Source organism: Suricata suricatta, chromosome 12 (assembly GCF_006229205.1).
Source record: "Suricata suricatta isolate VVHF042 chromosome 12, meerkat_22Aug2017_6uvM2_HiC, whole genome shotgun sequence".
Lineage (NCBI taxonomy): Eukaryota > Metazoa > Chordata > Mammalia > Carnivora > Herpestidae > Suricata > Suricata suricatta.
Window position 1 is genome coordinate 90,211,872 of NC_043711.1, and position 16,202 is coordinate 90,228,073.

General features: G+C 47.5%; 2 long non-coding RNA genes across 2 annotated transcripts in view; one reads left to right on the forward strand and one right to left on the reverse strand.

Annotated features, from left to right (window-relative positions):
- Positions 1-446: 446 nt before the first annotated feature.
- Positions 447-16,202, reverse strand: part of LOC115275273 — a 29,919-nt gene continuing 14,163 nt past the window's right edge. Inside the window, exons 6-7 of the long non-coding RNA XR_003901453.1 lie at positions 12,356-12,454; positions 447-723 (exon numbers count right to left, since the gene is read on the reverse strand). This is a non-coding gene — a long non-coding RNA (uncharacterized LOC115275273). The remainder of the gene's footprint in view (positions 724-12,355; positions 12,455-16,202) is intronic.
- Positions 8,169-15,968, forward strand: LOC115275271. Its single transcript, XR_003901451.1, has 6 exons — positions 8,169-8,514; positions 10,733-10,830; positions 11,382-11,635; positions 12,430-12,779; positions 15,457-15,503; positions 15,712-15,968. It is a non-coding gene; the product is annotated as an uncharacterized LOC115275271 (long non-coding RNA).

Here is a 16,202-nt window from a genome sequence, read left to right on the forward strand (position 1 = left end):
TGATTCATACTCCAGAACTCCTCATGGGATCAGACTGCGGCTAGACTCCAGCTGAAACCACCTTCTTCATTGGGTCGTGTCTTGCCTACAGATTCACTCCCTTGCCGCTCCTCCTGAGAGTACTCCCTTAATAAATCACATGCACAAGAACCCTCACTGCAAGCTCTGCTTCTAGGGAATCCAACCTGAGACTCCTCTAGATCAAGCCATGCCTGAAGCTGGCCACGGACTTTGGAATTGAGTTTCTGAAGTTGTATTTGACCTTGGAGACCTTTTAACTTTGTGAAAAATAAACATTCGTATAGCAATCTTGACTCTCAATCTCACCTCCATCTCAACCCAGAGTGAGGTAAGCTTGCAGCCTGCTGGCTCCCTGGAGACCCATGCAGGCAGACACCCCCACACCCCGCACACCCGTGCTACAAACAGAAACTGTCACACTTCCCCACATATCTTGGGAACTTTATTCAGCGTGTGATTCTAAAAAGGGCTGCCAGATCAGGCCAGATTTCAACGGCAATAAAAAGGACCAACTGCTTAGTCTCTTTGGTCTGTGCTGAATACAAATAACGCTTGTATTTGTAATAAATGTTTAGAGGAAAACTGCTTCAGTTCTCGGCTTTAGAGAGTTGCATGCCTTTCAAGGATTCTTGCATCTGACTGTTACAATGCAGAGACTGCTGGCTATTAGGATCTGTCCTGAAATCCTCCAAGATGTTGGCACTGTAGAGTATTAGAAAATTATGGTGTTTTGCTGTGTCGCCACAAAAAGAAAGATTAAACACAAAGCTGAGCTTAATAAATAAAGTTGAAGGTTGCTGAGCAGAAGGAGGAAGCCCACTCTTCATTCCTATGGCCAATGCCTTGAAAAGTGTGGAATGAATTACACACACCCCGAACTCCAAGCCTACCCATCCCCAACATTTTCAGCCCTTGTGTCTTGAAGATGGGCTGTTACAAGCATTACAAGGTTTTAACGTGTGCAGTGGGTTTCCGTTGATAACAGGTACAAACCTCAGACTTCCCATTCAGTGCGTGAAAGAGACAGTTTATTGAGACCACCCCACCAAATTTCTATAAAGGGGTTAAATCATCACCAACTCTATTTTACAAAGGAGAAATCTCAAGCCCAGACAACTTGCTCCAGGCCACCCTGCCAGTAAGTGGCAGAGGTGAGATTTTCACAGAAGCCTCTCTGAATCCAGTGTTCATGGAGCTATACTGCCTGGTGTGTCAAAGAATGTAATGTGGATTTAGTCTTCATTTCCCTTAAGTGTTTGATAGGGGCGCCCAGGTGGCTCAGTCAGTTGAGCATCCAACTTCGGTTCAGGTCATGGGTTTGAGTCCCACATCAAGCTCTGTGCTGACAGCTCAGAGCCTAGAGTCTCCTTCAGATTTTGTGTCTCCCTCTCTCTCTGCCCCTTCCCTGCTCCCTCTCTCTCTCTCTTTCTGAAAAATAAATAAACATTAAAAAAATCTTTTTAAGTTTCATAATGTTGTACTGGGCACTGTGAATGAAGCTGACTCAGACTGAAGATTTCCTTCTGAGATGACCCTTTTGAAGTCGTGGTGGCCACGAGTTTCCACGGCCCAAATCCACTTCGGTCCATGGTTCCCAGGCAGGATACAGATCCAGGGAGACCCGATATGGAGTCTCCTGGAAACCTGCTTGGAGACCTGGGGGTCAGAGCTGAGCTGCCTTATGACTGCAGATAGGTGTGTGAGGCCTACAGTTCCTGCCACCTGTGGGACATGCCTCTTTAAGCCCCCATTTGCTCATTTGTAAAATGGGGCCCATAATGCCTCCCTGGGGATCTGTTTTGAAAGTTAAACATCATGAAAGTGTGAGATCTTAGCACAGGGTCTGGCATATAAAAGCTGCTCAGTCATGTTTGTTTCTGAACCTGAATGGATCCAACACACCCATTTGACAAATGAGAATGCTGAGGCCCAGAGAGGGGCAGAGATTTGCCAAGACCACACAGCGAGTCTGGCTAGAAGTTCTGCTATCTCCAAGCCCAAAGCCTTCCTCCCCTTCATCCTATGCCTTCCATCCCGAGTCTGGGGCAGAGTGGTTCTGTCTCCCCTGGACCTCACTAGAAGGGGTGTCAGTGCCTCCCTGGGAAGGTGCCACATGCACAGACCTTCTGCAGCTGAGGAATATGGGCCGCCACAGTGTGGCAAGGGACCTCCCTTAGCAGGGATCTCCCTGACACTTTTCTTCCAGATTACAGGCTCCGACTGCCTCCTGCCATGTGACCAACCTTACGTGCCCCCTTCAACCTCAGCTGAGGGCAAGCACCTGGGTAAGGCAGGGGACACAAGAGCAGGGACAGTGGAGATGTTGGCAGGGGCTAGTGAACCAAAACTAAACAGGCCATGTCACCCTGAATTCTCGGAGGTCCCGTGAGACCCACAGCCCTGGGCTCGTCTTATACATCATTTTTTTTTTACTAGCTTGTCCATGGATCTGAGCCCCGGGGGAGTCCCGACCCTCAGCCCCGGCTGCCCAAGCTACCTTCAGTAAATGCAAGTTCCTGCTTTAGCTGCGCCTGCCACTCGCTCCTCCACCCTCCCTGCTCAGACCTAATCTTATTCCTGATTAAACTTTCCCTCCCTTCCATTTGTAATGGTGTGCGAGGATGTGAATTTTGAAGCCCCGTATAAATATGTGCTTTAGAATTAAACTGGTTCAGCAATTCTTGACAATGATTTCTCAGAAATTAAGCCCGGACAATTTGTTTGGCTGGAGCAGAACATCTGAAACATGCATGATGGAAACGCGGGGAGTGTGATCAGAGCCCAGCCGCTTCCAGCTCCGCCGGAGCTTCGGCAGCGCAGGAACATGCTGCCCCCTGGCAGCGCTGGCGACTAGTGTCAGCCCAGCCCGGAGCCCCGAATTCCACACACCCTCCCCGTGCAACCCATCACAACTCCTGGGCGTCTCCAGGGCGCCGGCCCTGGCCCAGGAGCACTTCCCTTCACTCTGAGAGGAGGAACCTAGAGCTCCAACTGGTGGAAGTGAATTTGGGAAAGCTGGAAGAGTAAGACTGATTTCCATCTGTGTGTCTGGTGTGGAGGACCCTGAAATACTGCCTCCCACTGCAACATGGATGAGCCTCGAAAACACTGTGCTGAGAGAAGCCAGACACAAAAGCCATATATGTAAGGATTCCAATTTATGAAATGTCCAGAAGAGGCAAAGCAGATTAGTGGTTGCCAGGGGCCCGGGATGGGAGGGGAAGTGACTGCTAATGGGGACTCCACTGGCGACGATGAAAATGTTTTGGAACTAGATGGTGGTACAGTTGTACGACACTGTGTATGTACTTAATGCCACCGATTCGTACACTTTAAAATGATCAATTTTATATGCATTGTACTACAACGTTTAAAAACCCAGAGCTCAATAAGAACATTAAGTCTCACATCTCGCCGGTACTCCCTGGCCACGCCCCTGAGAAGCCCCGCCCACCTTCCTGAACATCCCTGGAGGCTGCTCTTGGCTGTCCTGCCGTCTCTACCTCTACCGTCTCTACCGACCCCCTCTTCGGGAACCAGGCTGTCTGCAGCAGTGCCGTCTGCACCTGCCAAGAGCTTCTGCAGCTCCACCTGGCTCCGTGGGGCATCTGACGTGTGGAGAGGGCTGGCATCAGCTGAGGGGATTAGCTCCTTTCCTTGTAGATATTGGCGTGAGAGCTGCAGACTTATAGGATTTCCCGGTGGTCTTAGTACAGCAACCTTTCCAGAAAGCTTTGGAATGACCCATGGGTAAGACCAAGGACCTGCTTAGTGACAGGCACTGCGTTGGGCTCAGAAGCTCCCCTCTGGTTTGGTCCACCATATCCAAGCCAAACTTGTGGGTCTAGAACACATCTCCCCAGGGGCTCCTAGGACCCTTGTATTGATTGGACTCTGGCAGGCCTGACTCCCTGACCCCTACCCCCATCCTCTGGACACATCTATCTGGGTGCTCACTTGGTCATCGCCAGTACATGGTTTAACCCTCAGGCACAGCAAGCACAGATTATTATTTGCATTTCATTGCTGATGAAACTGAGGCTCCAAATGAAGTCCGTGTTTGGCCTGCCCCCCGCCTTGTCCCCGGACCTTGCTGCCTCTAGGGGCTAGGCTCCCATCACACAGAAGGGGGCAGAGGTAGAACTCCACATCATCAGCTGCCTCTCCCACCTGCCCAGGAGCTCTGAGAGGGCAGGAATGGCTGAGCTCCCCACCCGGGTGCTTGAGGCCCAGCCCAGAGTCACTAAGGTGTGAACGACAGTGAGTCTTGGCTCACATGAACTGGGAGCAGCTCCATGGAGGCTGAGACAGCAAGAACTGGTTTGGGAAACGATTGCTGACCTCAGTCTTTGTTCAGAACTTGAGATAAATGAGGACTGAATCTGATTGGGGCTTGGGCATCTTGCCTGACCTGCTTCAACTCCCTCTCTCTCTCTCTTTTCATTTTTAGGCTTTGGTTCTGTATCACACGCAATACATAAATCCAGCTTTTCACATAATTGTTACAGAACAAGACATTTACCTCAATGGTCCCCTATGTGCTCCCCACCCACCCCAACCTTGAGCAATCAGACTGTTCTAAATGGGGATGAAGAGTTGCTCAAGATCCTAGGATTCAGCCTTGAGCTGCTAGGATTAATTTTCTCCCACACTCATTGAATGACAGAATCAGGTTTTAGGAAGATCTTGCCAGGTTGGGATGTTGGGCCAAATCTAACCATGGATTGAACAAAGTAAAAATACTTATCCCACACAGGGTTCAAACAAGATGTGACATTAAAGAGGATCCACAGTGTGACTGGAGTACCCAAAGTGTCTAATTTTGTGTCGGGCCACATAAACACAAACAGTGCTAAGACAACGTGGGTGAGAGGGCCCATCTCCCACAGTGTTCAGGGTGTGCTGAGGTCCATTCTGTACTCCCCTCCAGGAGGAGTAAACTGGAGTCTTCCGAGAGTGGTTAGCCCCTCCCTCTATCCTGCAAATGAACTTGTGTCTCCTCTGATCACCTCTCAGTTTCTCACATCATCATGTGCTCAAACTCCTAAGAAACAACAAAAGGACCCGAGCCTGGATACACTCCCTCACCTGCTGCATGTGGCATAACCGAGCTCTCTGTTGGTTCCGTCCCCTCAACAACCCCATTGCCCTCCCTGACTTTCCAGTCCATGCCCTTTCTAGTCCATCTATACCTTACTGGTTCGGCCCAGTAGCCTCCTACCTGGTCCTCAACTTCTCATTGCTCATTCTTTATATTGTATTTAACTCCCTTGTTCCATCCTGCAAAGGTCACCTCTGTCCCCAGCTGTGCACAGAATAAATTCTGAATAGCCCACCCTGACACTCCCCCACCTACCTTCTAGCCACTTGTCTCTCCCTCTCTGCCTCACCAGATCCTAATTTCATGCCAGGCAATCCTTCTTTCTTCTTCAGTGTTGAAGGCGTCATCTCCTTGGACAGAAGCACCACTGACCTTCCATTTCCCAAACTGTAGAACTCCTATTCACATTTCAAAGACAGGCTCAGCCATCCCTTTCTCTGGGAAGACACGGGGAGTGTGGTCCTCTATCTTCCAGGCTCCCAGAGCGCTGGGAATTACACTTATCACGCCGCCCCTGACCTGTGACTATTCGTGTCTCCTCCCTAAACAGTGAGGTCTTTGAGGACAGACTCTGAGTTCTATTCACCTCCTAACCCCTTGGGCCTATGATTAAGCCTTGTGCACAGTACTCGCCAGTAAGTGTGCTTAGAATAAAGAGACATGGTGGGCGCAGGGATGCATGGATAGAGGATTACTGTGTCTGGGATCAGCAGCAGCAGGACTTCAGACCACCTCCGTCAACCTTCCACTATTAAATGAGCACGGGCTCCAGATGGGCATGAGTTAGGGGTGTGATCACCCATTCCTTTGTTTGGTTCAGTCCCCTTGAGCCTTTCACGGTGTGGACACCTCTCTGCATTGACGGGGTCCCCAGCGTTTCAGGATATATCTTTCTTCACGCAAGGCCCTTGCTCCAGTGACCTGTTCTGGCACTAGAGGAAGAGCAGCATGGTGTTGGATTTACCCAGAAGCATCATGTGAGTCTACACAGAGAGACCTTCCCAAGAAGCTGTAGCAGGTTGAGTCCCCAGGAAGCAGACTTAGAGAGCAGCAAATGCTCCTGGGACTGCTCCCTGTGGAAGGCAGCAAAAGAAAAGCTGCCCTGTGACAACGCATCAGCTGACTCCATGGGACCCTCCGTCCAAGGGTGGCCCTTCAGAGCTGTCCCAGGTTGAGGAAGGGGGCTGGGCTTCCACATATGCATGTCAGGACAGCTGCCCTAGCAGGAGAAAGAACCTCGAGAGAAGTGGCTCCTTTCAGCCCCAGCAGTTGTACGGAGGACCCACAGCTGAGAGCTGAGAGCTGCAACACTCACCCCCACCCCCAAGGAGGAAGTCCTTCAGTCCTGCAAGGGGCTCTGGACAGCACGTCTGAGCACCCCCTCAGCCCACAGGGCTTCTCTCCTGCTTCCAGAAGCCCTGCTGCTGGCACGTATGCACAGCTCCCAGGGCCCTCACCACAGCCCTACACCCCGTGTCCCAGCAGAGTGCTCCCAGCCGGACAGCCTCTAGGACCCAGCTCTACAGCACCCTCCCCGGACCCGGCACACTAGTACTCGCTCCCACGTGCACCTAGGGCTCCCACGGGCAGAGAGGCAACCTCGCAACACCTTTGAGGTTTATCCCATTTTCTCCCTCACCAGGCCTGTTGAGACTTAACCCTGGTGTTGCCTCTGATCAAGAGGGAGGGAGGGGCAGATCTTTGGAGGAGCAGGAGACCTTGAAGATCTGAGGCCCCTGCATTCACTTTCAGACATAGAAGTCAGGGCTGGAGGCCACCTCCAGACTCAGATGTTTCAGGGAATCTGGGCCTCAAGAGTAGGGGTGCAACATAACGAATGTCCCTGTCACATGTGTCACAGTCCCATTCTTTCCCAACCAGGGCCCTCACCACAGCTAATGGATGGAACTAGGTTGGAAATAATCTTCTTTTACTCTCAAGATGAAGTCCAGGGCTGGGTCTCAGCTTTCTCTGCCCTCAGCCTTTAGAAGATGACAGCTCCTTCCCTTGTTACCAACAAGGGCCTCTGGCATTCACACTTGGCTTTTAATTGCCCACTAATCACTGATAGTCTTCCCTTATCTTTCTTCAATGTGTCCACTGAGCTTAGCAATAGCTGTCCACTTCCTCTGAGTTTTTAGAGACCTTGTGCTCCCACTTCTCAAAGTCCCGATACCTTGCGTCATCACCTAGTGCTTTCCCGGCCTCGGAGCACCATCACAGCTCACCGCTGGTGAGACTGTTCACGTTTCCACTGCCACCTACGAGTACTTGACCTCCCCACCAGGGATACAGTCCTCGTTGCCAGCTGGACAGCAGGTGATCCAAATCCAAAATCCCATGCTAACACTTGTGTTGTCAGGCCGCGCCTCACACCAACTGTCCCAGGTCGGGTGCCTCAAGAAGCAGACTCAGATGCAGATGAGAGCAGAGGCTCCAGTCTGCCTCCAGCCCTGGGCTGCATTAGTCAAGATAATATGAGCTGCTGTAAAATATTTATACACAGTAGCTCAGACCCAATATAAATTTATTTCTTTTCACATAAAGATTAAAGAGGTGTTTGGGATCAGCAGATGGCTCTCCTCCAAGGGATGATTCAGGGACCCAGGCTCCTTTTCTCTTGTGGGGAGGAGCCATCATGTAGCTTCCAAGACCTCCACATTTCCCATATGGCCTGGATGGGATGTGTATTGAGGGCCCACCTGAGAGGCTTGCAGGAGCTGGTTCTGGAAGTGACACCCATCACTCCATTCCCATTTCATCAACTAGAATAAGTCACAGGGCCACACTCAAATGTAAGAGAAATTGGGAAGCATGACCGAGCTATGTGCCCAGAAAGATGAGGAGACAGGCTTGGCCAACAGCCAACCACTTTCAAAAACATTCAAGAAGCTATGACGTTCGAGTCTGGTACAAAACTAGAGAAATGTTAGAATCTCAGTCTGACCTCAACTCTGCCAATGATGCTAAAGTCCTGTGAAGTCATATGAAGTCATTCTAGAACTCCTGATTTCAAATCCCAACTTCCTTCTTTGCAATCTGGACCTTCTAGAATGCACAATCTTCTCTTAGGCATCCCACTAAAGCCTCTCCTCCTCTGCCCATCGCATGCCAGAGCAACATCAACTACAAATAGCTTCTGTGAGATTTAGCACCAACGACAGAGAAGGAATGCAGGATGAAATTTTGGCTCAAGACCCAAGAAGCATCCTAATCTCCAGCAGAAAACCACAATAGCTTACTTTCTTTACTTCTTCAGTCTCTTACAGGAGCTATGACAGTTTCTTACAATTTTTTTTTTAAGATTCAAACACTCCAAGGATCAGCAGTGGACAAGTTAATGAGAAATACAATTGTTGCTGCTGGAGGTAAAGAGCTGATCACGGTGACAGGTAAGGGAATTACTGCATTTATCTAGGGTTTGTCAGTTTAAGTACAGGAAGTTAATGTTGGGGAAACACACATGGTCTTTGAACCAAGTGGATAATGCAGCTGCTTCTTCCTGCCATTTTTTTTATAACTGTTATTAAATTAAATACACATGAGTTCAAATGCCCCCAAGATAATGCATTCAGAATACCTTTGGGAAATAAGTCATACTTGCATTCTGAGATGCCAAGTTAAGCCTATAGATTTATATCCTTTTCTTCCTTTCTACAAATATAAAATTAATAGAGAAATCTAAAAATTTGATAAAAGGGAAGCATCTACCTCTGTGTCAGAAGACAAAGATGGGTGTTCTCAACAAGCCAGAATCATGGTGGGAGGTCTCTGGGATATGGCACAGATGGCACCCGGCTGAGGCGCATACTGGCCCACTCACAATTCAAAATAAGCAAGGGAACAGTCCATCCCAGAAAGTAGGCAGTATAGATCTCTGCTAGACCTGTTTTATCCTCCCACCAAAAAAAGTAAAAGCTCAGAGAGTCAGGGGCTGGAGGAAAAGGTGAGATTTGAGACACTTGGCAAGGGGCGAATCGTAACTTGGTGTGAAGTGCGGGGACAGCAACACGTCTAGAGGAAGCGCCGAGCCCACGTGACCTCAGGCCCAGACTCACCTCGGCACTCACTTCCTTCCCTGGACACCTGGTCTGACTCCCAACCACCAGCACCTGCAAGGTTTTGTCTGAAGACTCTTTCTGACCACAGAGCCAACTCTGTTTGAAGTGAAGCAGAAGTAGCAAGCCCCCGGAAGCAGGCTCTATAAAAATACCCCAGCTCCCTCACCTCTCCGGTGGGATAAATCTGAGGCACGTGCGCTCCACTGGCTCCCAGAGTTCCCTGGTGGGAATAAGCTGCAGGTGTCCCTGGAGGTAACCTGCCTGATTATGCACCTTGTCTTGGCTGCCTTTCCTTCCCTGACTCACTTCCTCACTTCCTCCGTCAGATGTGTCCTGAAATCACCTATCCAGTAAACTAGTTGCACTTACATTCTTTTTTTAAGCAGTTTTTAAATGTTTTTATTTTATTTTTAAGAGAGAGAAAGAGAGAGCATGTGAGTGAGCTGGGGAGGGAGGGGCAGGGAGAGAGAGGGACAGAGGATCTGAAGCAGGCTCCAGGCTGACAGCAGAGAGCCTGATGCAGGGCTCGAACTCATGAACCATGAGATCATGCCCTGAGTTAAAGCTGAATACTTAACCAACTGAGTCACCCAGGACCCACTTAAATTCTTAACTCAGGATCTGGGAAGACCCAAACTAAATAGAGACTTAACCCAAACTTTCTGAACATGAGGGTAGTAGGTCAAACAGAGTGGGGTCATTGCCACAGTGGGGTACTAGAGTGGGCAGTGGAGCCCACTCGGGGCTGAATGCTGTTGTCTTCACTAATATGTCCAACTAATATGAATATAGGGGAGGATCCACCTAGCTGGGAGGGCACCCCTTTAAATGCCTCCACCCTATTTCTCTCTCTCTCTCTCTCTCTCTCTCTCTCACACACACACACACATACACGTAACTAGACTGCCTCTCATTCCTTGGGAAAAATTTGAGCAGAGACTCTTGCAATATCTGACAGAATCCATCTCAGTCTTGGGCAAACATAAATCTCTCAAAAAATAAGAAAATAAAGAAATGTCACTGACCATAGGAAAATATTTTGTGGCAAAAACAACAGCCCAATTCTGCAGTCTCTCCAAATGTTTTTCTGCAACTGCACTCGAGAAACCTTTAGGAAATATCTCTTAAATATATGCAATAAGATCCAAAAACACATCGCAAGATGTTAACACTGGGGAAATCTGGGTGAAGGGTATGTGGGAACTGTCTGTAATATCTTTGCACCTTTATTGTAAATCTAAGACTGTTCCAAAATAAAACATAAAAACAAAACAAGACTAAACAAATGTTGCATCTATGAAGGAAACGTGCTGAAATCAGAAAATACTTTCAGTAGGAAAAGCAAATATGGTCATCAAAATATCTAAATGTAGTGGGGGCCAAACAATGGACTGGATACTGCCAAACCCAAATTAGCCATTTGGAAGATCAGTGTGAGTGATTTCCCCCAAATTCAGAAGAAAGGGATGAAAAAGGTAAATATGAGACAAGAGAAGAGAAATATAGAATGAATCCTGGAGGTTCCATAAGTGCCCATTTGGAATTCTAGAAAGAGTGAACAGGACAGATGGAGGAGAAGCAATAATGAAGGAAATAACAGAAGGAAAATTCCCTCAACTGTAAGCAATGGACCGGCTCCCAGGGATGGTAAGTGAGCACTGTGGGGAAAGCTGCCGTGAGTGCTACTGTGGACAGGCGCCAAAGCTCAGCCCCCAAGCCACACCTGAGCCTCTTGGCATCTGGCCAGATGGACATGGCAGAGAAGAAATTCAAAGAGCACCGGCTTGTCTGATTTGCAACACAAGTCAAAGCTGTGGAAAAGCCCACAATTCCTGATGTCACTCCTGGTGACCTAAGCATTTGCAAAGGCCCCAAACACCTGAGAACATAAAGGAATCCTACTAAGTGTAACTGCACAGCTCTGGGAAATGGACAAAGCGAGGGCAGCCTTGGAGGGGGTTTCTTTGGGGTGGAGGGGGAGATCAGGATTATGTCCCAATGCCATGTTTCTTCACCCCCTTCCAGTTTCCCTGCCTTCCAATGCCTGCCCTCCAACCCCATCACTTTCCCTATCCAGACTCCAAACCTTATTTGACTTTGGGCCCATCCTGTTACCCCTCAGGTCTATTGTTTCCAGATGATGACTTTTTATGATTGGAGACTCCCTCATATCTACCCTTTCCTTTCCATCCCCACAGCCTCACCCCTAGTCCAAGCAGTTGGATCATGTGGTCTTCATGCTTCCAGCCTCTGAAACTCAACAGTCTACTATTACCAACATTTGGGCCAAACCAGCAGGGAGTGCTGAGGACTGTGGCAAACTGGAGAGCGAGTGCTCTGACTGAAGGAAAACAGTCACTACTCATCTCTAGCCAGTACTTCCCATGGGAACCTTGACCCACAGAGGCCAGGTTTTCCAGTTTTTAAAGAAAAAGAAATTCAAAATTTATTGGTAAATGATCGTGGTTCTTAAACGTTGACCCTAGCAACCACCATTTGACTTTGTCTCTATGAGTGTGATTACTCTGGGTGCCTCCTCTGAGTGCAATCATACAATATTTGTCCTTTTGTACCTGGCTTATCCCATGTAGCATAATGTCTTCCAGGTTCATCCATGTTGTAGCCTGTGTCAGGATTTTCTCCCTTTTTTAGGCTGAATACTATCCCACTGCATGGGTATTCCACACTTTATTTATCCAACTGTCCATCAATGGACATTTCAGTTGTTTCCACCTCTTGGCTATTATGAATAATGCCACTATGAACATTTTTATACAAATATCTGTTCAAGTCCCTACTTTCAGTAGTTTGGGATATATACTCAGAAGTGGGAAGGCTGGATCATATGTTAATTATACATTTGGAACTTTCATATTGTTTTCCTGAATCATACATTTTTAAAACAGTGAATTCTATGGTATGTGGAATATATCTCAATTTCTTTTTAAAAGTTTGAGCAACAGAGAGGAAACAATGTGAAATGTTTTATAAGGCAACTAGCCTGGGCTCTTCAAAATGTCAATGTCATGAAAAATTAAAAAATGCAAGGGAAAAGTTATAGATTGAAAAACAATAAAGATACCCAGTGACAGCAACACAAATAGATGAGGGAATGTGGTAGACACTGGAGGTTAGGTTCTCCAATACCCAACCCCAACCCTTTCTTTCTTACCTTCCTTTTGTATAAATTTTGTATAAAACTTGGAAAGGAATGGGTGAAGGTCAATTTCCTGGCCTCTCTTGCAGCTCCACATGGATGTGTGACACAGTTCTGGCAAATGAAATAAAATGGGAACTTACTGAGAATTTCTGGGAAAGCTTTTGCTTTCAGATCACCCCCTTCTTTCTGCCTGAGCACCCAGAGATGACAATAGAAAGAGAACAGCCATCTTGCAACCATAGGTAATGAGTTCAACAACCAAAGCACCAACATATTAAGAACAGGGGAATGGAAACCCAGCCCTGAGTCCTTGATGGTACCTGTGGTCTGCCACACCATCCCTGGACCCTCTATCTCTGGACTTCTTGTTATGTGAGATTAAAGTCTCATCATCATCATCATCATCATCATCATCATCATCATCATCATCCTTTAAGTAAGTGACAGAATTTCTATTATTTGCAGCCAAGTGTATTCCCAAGTGTCACAGGAAGACTTTCAGAAAGATGGCAAATTGCTTAATCTCCCTATATCTCAGTTTCCTCATCTATAAAATAAGAGTAATTGTGGGGATTTGATGAAGAAACATCATAGGGTTGATGTGAGGGTGCAAGAAATTACTCGTAAAGCACTTAAACTAGAGGCACTAACCCAATACATGTTAGCTCTTATTATGGTTACAATCATTATTACTGTTAGTGATGTTATTGCAGAATGAGAGAATTTTCATGAAACCCCACTCCCTGAAGCCCATTGAATTGATTAACAGTAGTCCAAAAGAGAGATGGAGACTCCAGTGGCAAACCTAGGCAACATCTATGAACCCATACCACAGATGCTGTCTCATGAGGGGTGGCCCAGATCAAAGGGAGACACTGGGAGGCAGTGGAGTTGTGGGTAAGAGCATGGACTCTGGAATCAACTTGACTGGATTGAAAGGTTAGTTAAGTCGTATAACCTCTAGAAGCATCTATTTCCCCATCTGCAAAATGATAATAATGGCAGTCCCTAACTTAAAACATTGTTTTGAAGATCAGATGAGGTGCATAGCCCAGAGCCTGGCCACCATATTATCCATCTTTGCCTGCATTAGCTGCTGCCATTGCTATTGTTATTACTGTTACCTCCAGAATCTTGAGAAAGGTGTTCAATAAGTACTTGGAATCATGGTGGGTAAATGGATGGATAGACGCATCAATGAATGGACAGATCAATGATTCAATAGATGGATGGATAGACAGACACTCTTGGAGGTCAGGGAGTTGCTATTTAGAACCCCCTTTTTGGTCTGAGAAGGGTTTATGACCTCGGGACTCACACAGCCCCATTAGTAATGGAACCCGTCTGGCCTCCCTTCTCTGCCCCCACAGAGTAAAAAAGATATCCTTGATTCACAGCCTCAGTGTACATAGCACCCCCTTGGAAATCACTTCTTAACAAAACTCTGAAAGAAAAATACATCTTGCCACTACCATGAGAATTATAGGTTGTCAGCAGCCCAGCATTAGTGCATATCCCTAGACTTTATTTATTTTTAATAATAAAGCTGCTGGGCCCTTTGATAATGGAGGCCATGCCATCTCTGAATCTCCTGACTGCTGTCTGACAGGGAGGGGGCCACCCATCCCGCCCTACCTGAAGCAGGCAGACCAGCTTCAAGCAGACAGCACCATAAGTCATAATTAGCTGCCACCTTCAAATGTGGGTGTGGAGGGTGAGGGGCAGCGAAGCCCACACCAACCTCAGGCACAAAGACAAACCTTAGCTTGATTCACTGCAAGGTAATTACAGGGACTGTCAGACGCGGGTTCCAGCTTTACTTTCTAGTCAAAAAAGCTGCAGGAACTTAAAAACTTCACATTTTCAAAAATAATTACTGAATTCCTACAGTGAATTTGTGGCTCCATCACTCACTAAATAGAGACGTCTGCAAAGTACTTAGTTTCTTTCAAATGGAACAACAAAAAAAAGTTATTGCCTTTTCAGTGATCTGTAAAAGGGAGGGTGTTGAAAACCAGTGTTTATTAAGCATCTACTGTGCACTGCACTAGACATTTTACATGTATTTCTTCATTTCAGTTGGCCATCTGGTGGGGCTGGCATTGCAGTTCCTCTCTTTAGGAATATAATGAGGAGACTGAGGTTTAGGAGTTAAATGATTTGTCCAGGGCACAAAAGTGTGATCTGTACCCATATCTGTATGACTCCAAAACTGGTGTGAGTTTCCAGAAGCCCTCGCTTGTCATCCTGTGGCTGACACTGTACCCTGTCTGCCACAGATGGTGTCCATTCATGTAGACACTCTGCCCCAGCCAAACAGATAGATGCTTATGCTGAGACAGCCTGGGCCTGCTGCCCACACACATCCAAGTCAGTGCGACACTCGTGAGAAATCTTCCAGACCACCTTTCCGCACAGTGTCCCTGACTGGCCCCTGGAACCCTGTTCCACGGTTTCACTCCAGCACAACTATGCCCAGACACTTTTACCTACTATGGACCACCCCAAACCCTCAGGGCCGCCTCAGCCCTCCCTGGGCCCCTGCCTCATGACCATATCATCTTTCTTCTCTTCTCCCTGAAACAGATATTTACTGAGCACCTTCTCTGAACCATGCCCAATGCCAAGTTCTGAGAGTCCAGCAGTAAACAAGACAGCAGTAGCAATAACACTCATGGAGCTGTTAGTCTAGCAAAGGTAGAAGACACTACAGAATCAGAAACTGAACATCTCCAGAAATCATCTACTCAGCACATCAAAGTTCCCACTGAATCTGCAACAGACCATCCAGCACTGAGTGACCATCCCATGGATGATCTATCTCAGTTAACCCTCTAGAAGGGTCCATGAGTTAAGTATTAATATTATTCCCAGTTTATAGATGGAGAAACCGAGTCCCAGAGGCTAAGTAAACCCAAGAGCTCACAGTTGACAAGTGAAGGAGCCAGGGTAGGAGGAGCAGAGGCTGTGTGATTCTTCGTAAGATGGAACTCAGATAGCCAATAACCTCACTTATTTAAAACCAAGTTTAAAAAGTAATTCAGATGGAGGCTAGCATACTTATGCTAGCCAGACATCATCTATTAAAACAGATCATTTTCACCAATTGACAGGTGTCTGGGTGGCCCTAGGCACAATCCAGGACTCATTTCTTTGCCAGGTAAGTGGAACAGAGGCTGAGGATAGAGGACAAGTCCTCCCGACAGCCGTTGGCAGGTCTCATCCATCTGGTCGGCTGGTGTCCCTTACAAGAGGCCATAGCTGATGCCCCCTGTCCTTCCCAGCAGCGGGTGGGGCTGGCCACTCTGTGCAGACAGCAAGCAATTGATTTCAGATCTCTCTCCCTTTCTTTCTCTCCCTTTCTCCAGATCCCAGGAAGCCATCAATTACCCTTGCACATGCAGCCCATTCGAAGGATGGATATTACCTTCTGCGCTCACCGCAGAGCTGCGTATCTCTATCCAAGCACAGATGGAAGACAAGGGCATGGGGTTAATTGATCAAGCAGCACCAGCTCCTGTGCAAGGGTTGGCATAAAATGGCTTGTTTCGCAGATGCACAGACCCATTGCTCGCCAGTCTCCCGTGACTAAACCAGGTCACTAACACGCTTTTGAACAAACACACTCAAACTGACACATTCAGGTTCATCTTGTGTCCTCCAAAGTGGTCACCTTGGAATCCCACACTCACCTGCCTCCGTTCTGCAAACATGGTGATTACTAACCAGACACAAAGAAGGCAGTAGGGCTGGGAGGCTGAGGGTGGTTATACACAATTCAGTGCAACTTAGTTCATTTCAATCAACATTTCTTGAGCACCTCCTAGGTACAAGGTCCCATGTATTGTGGACAATTAGA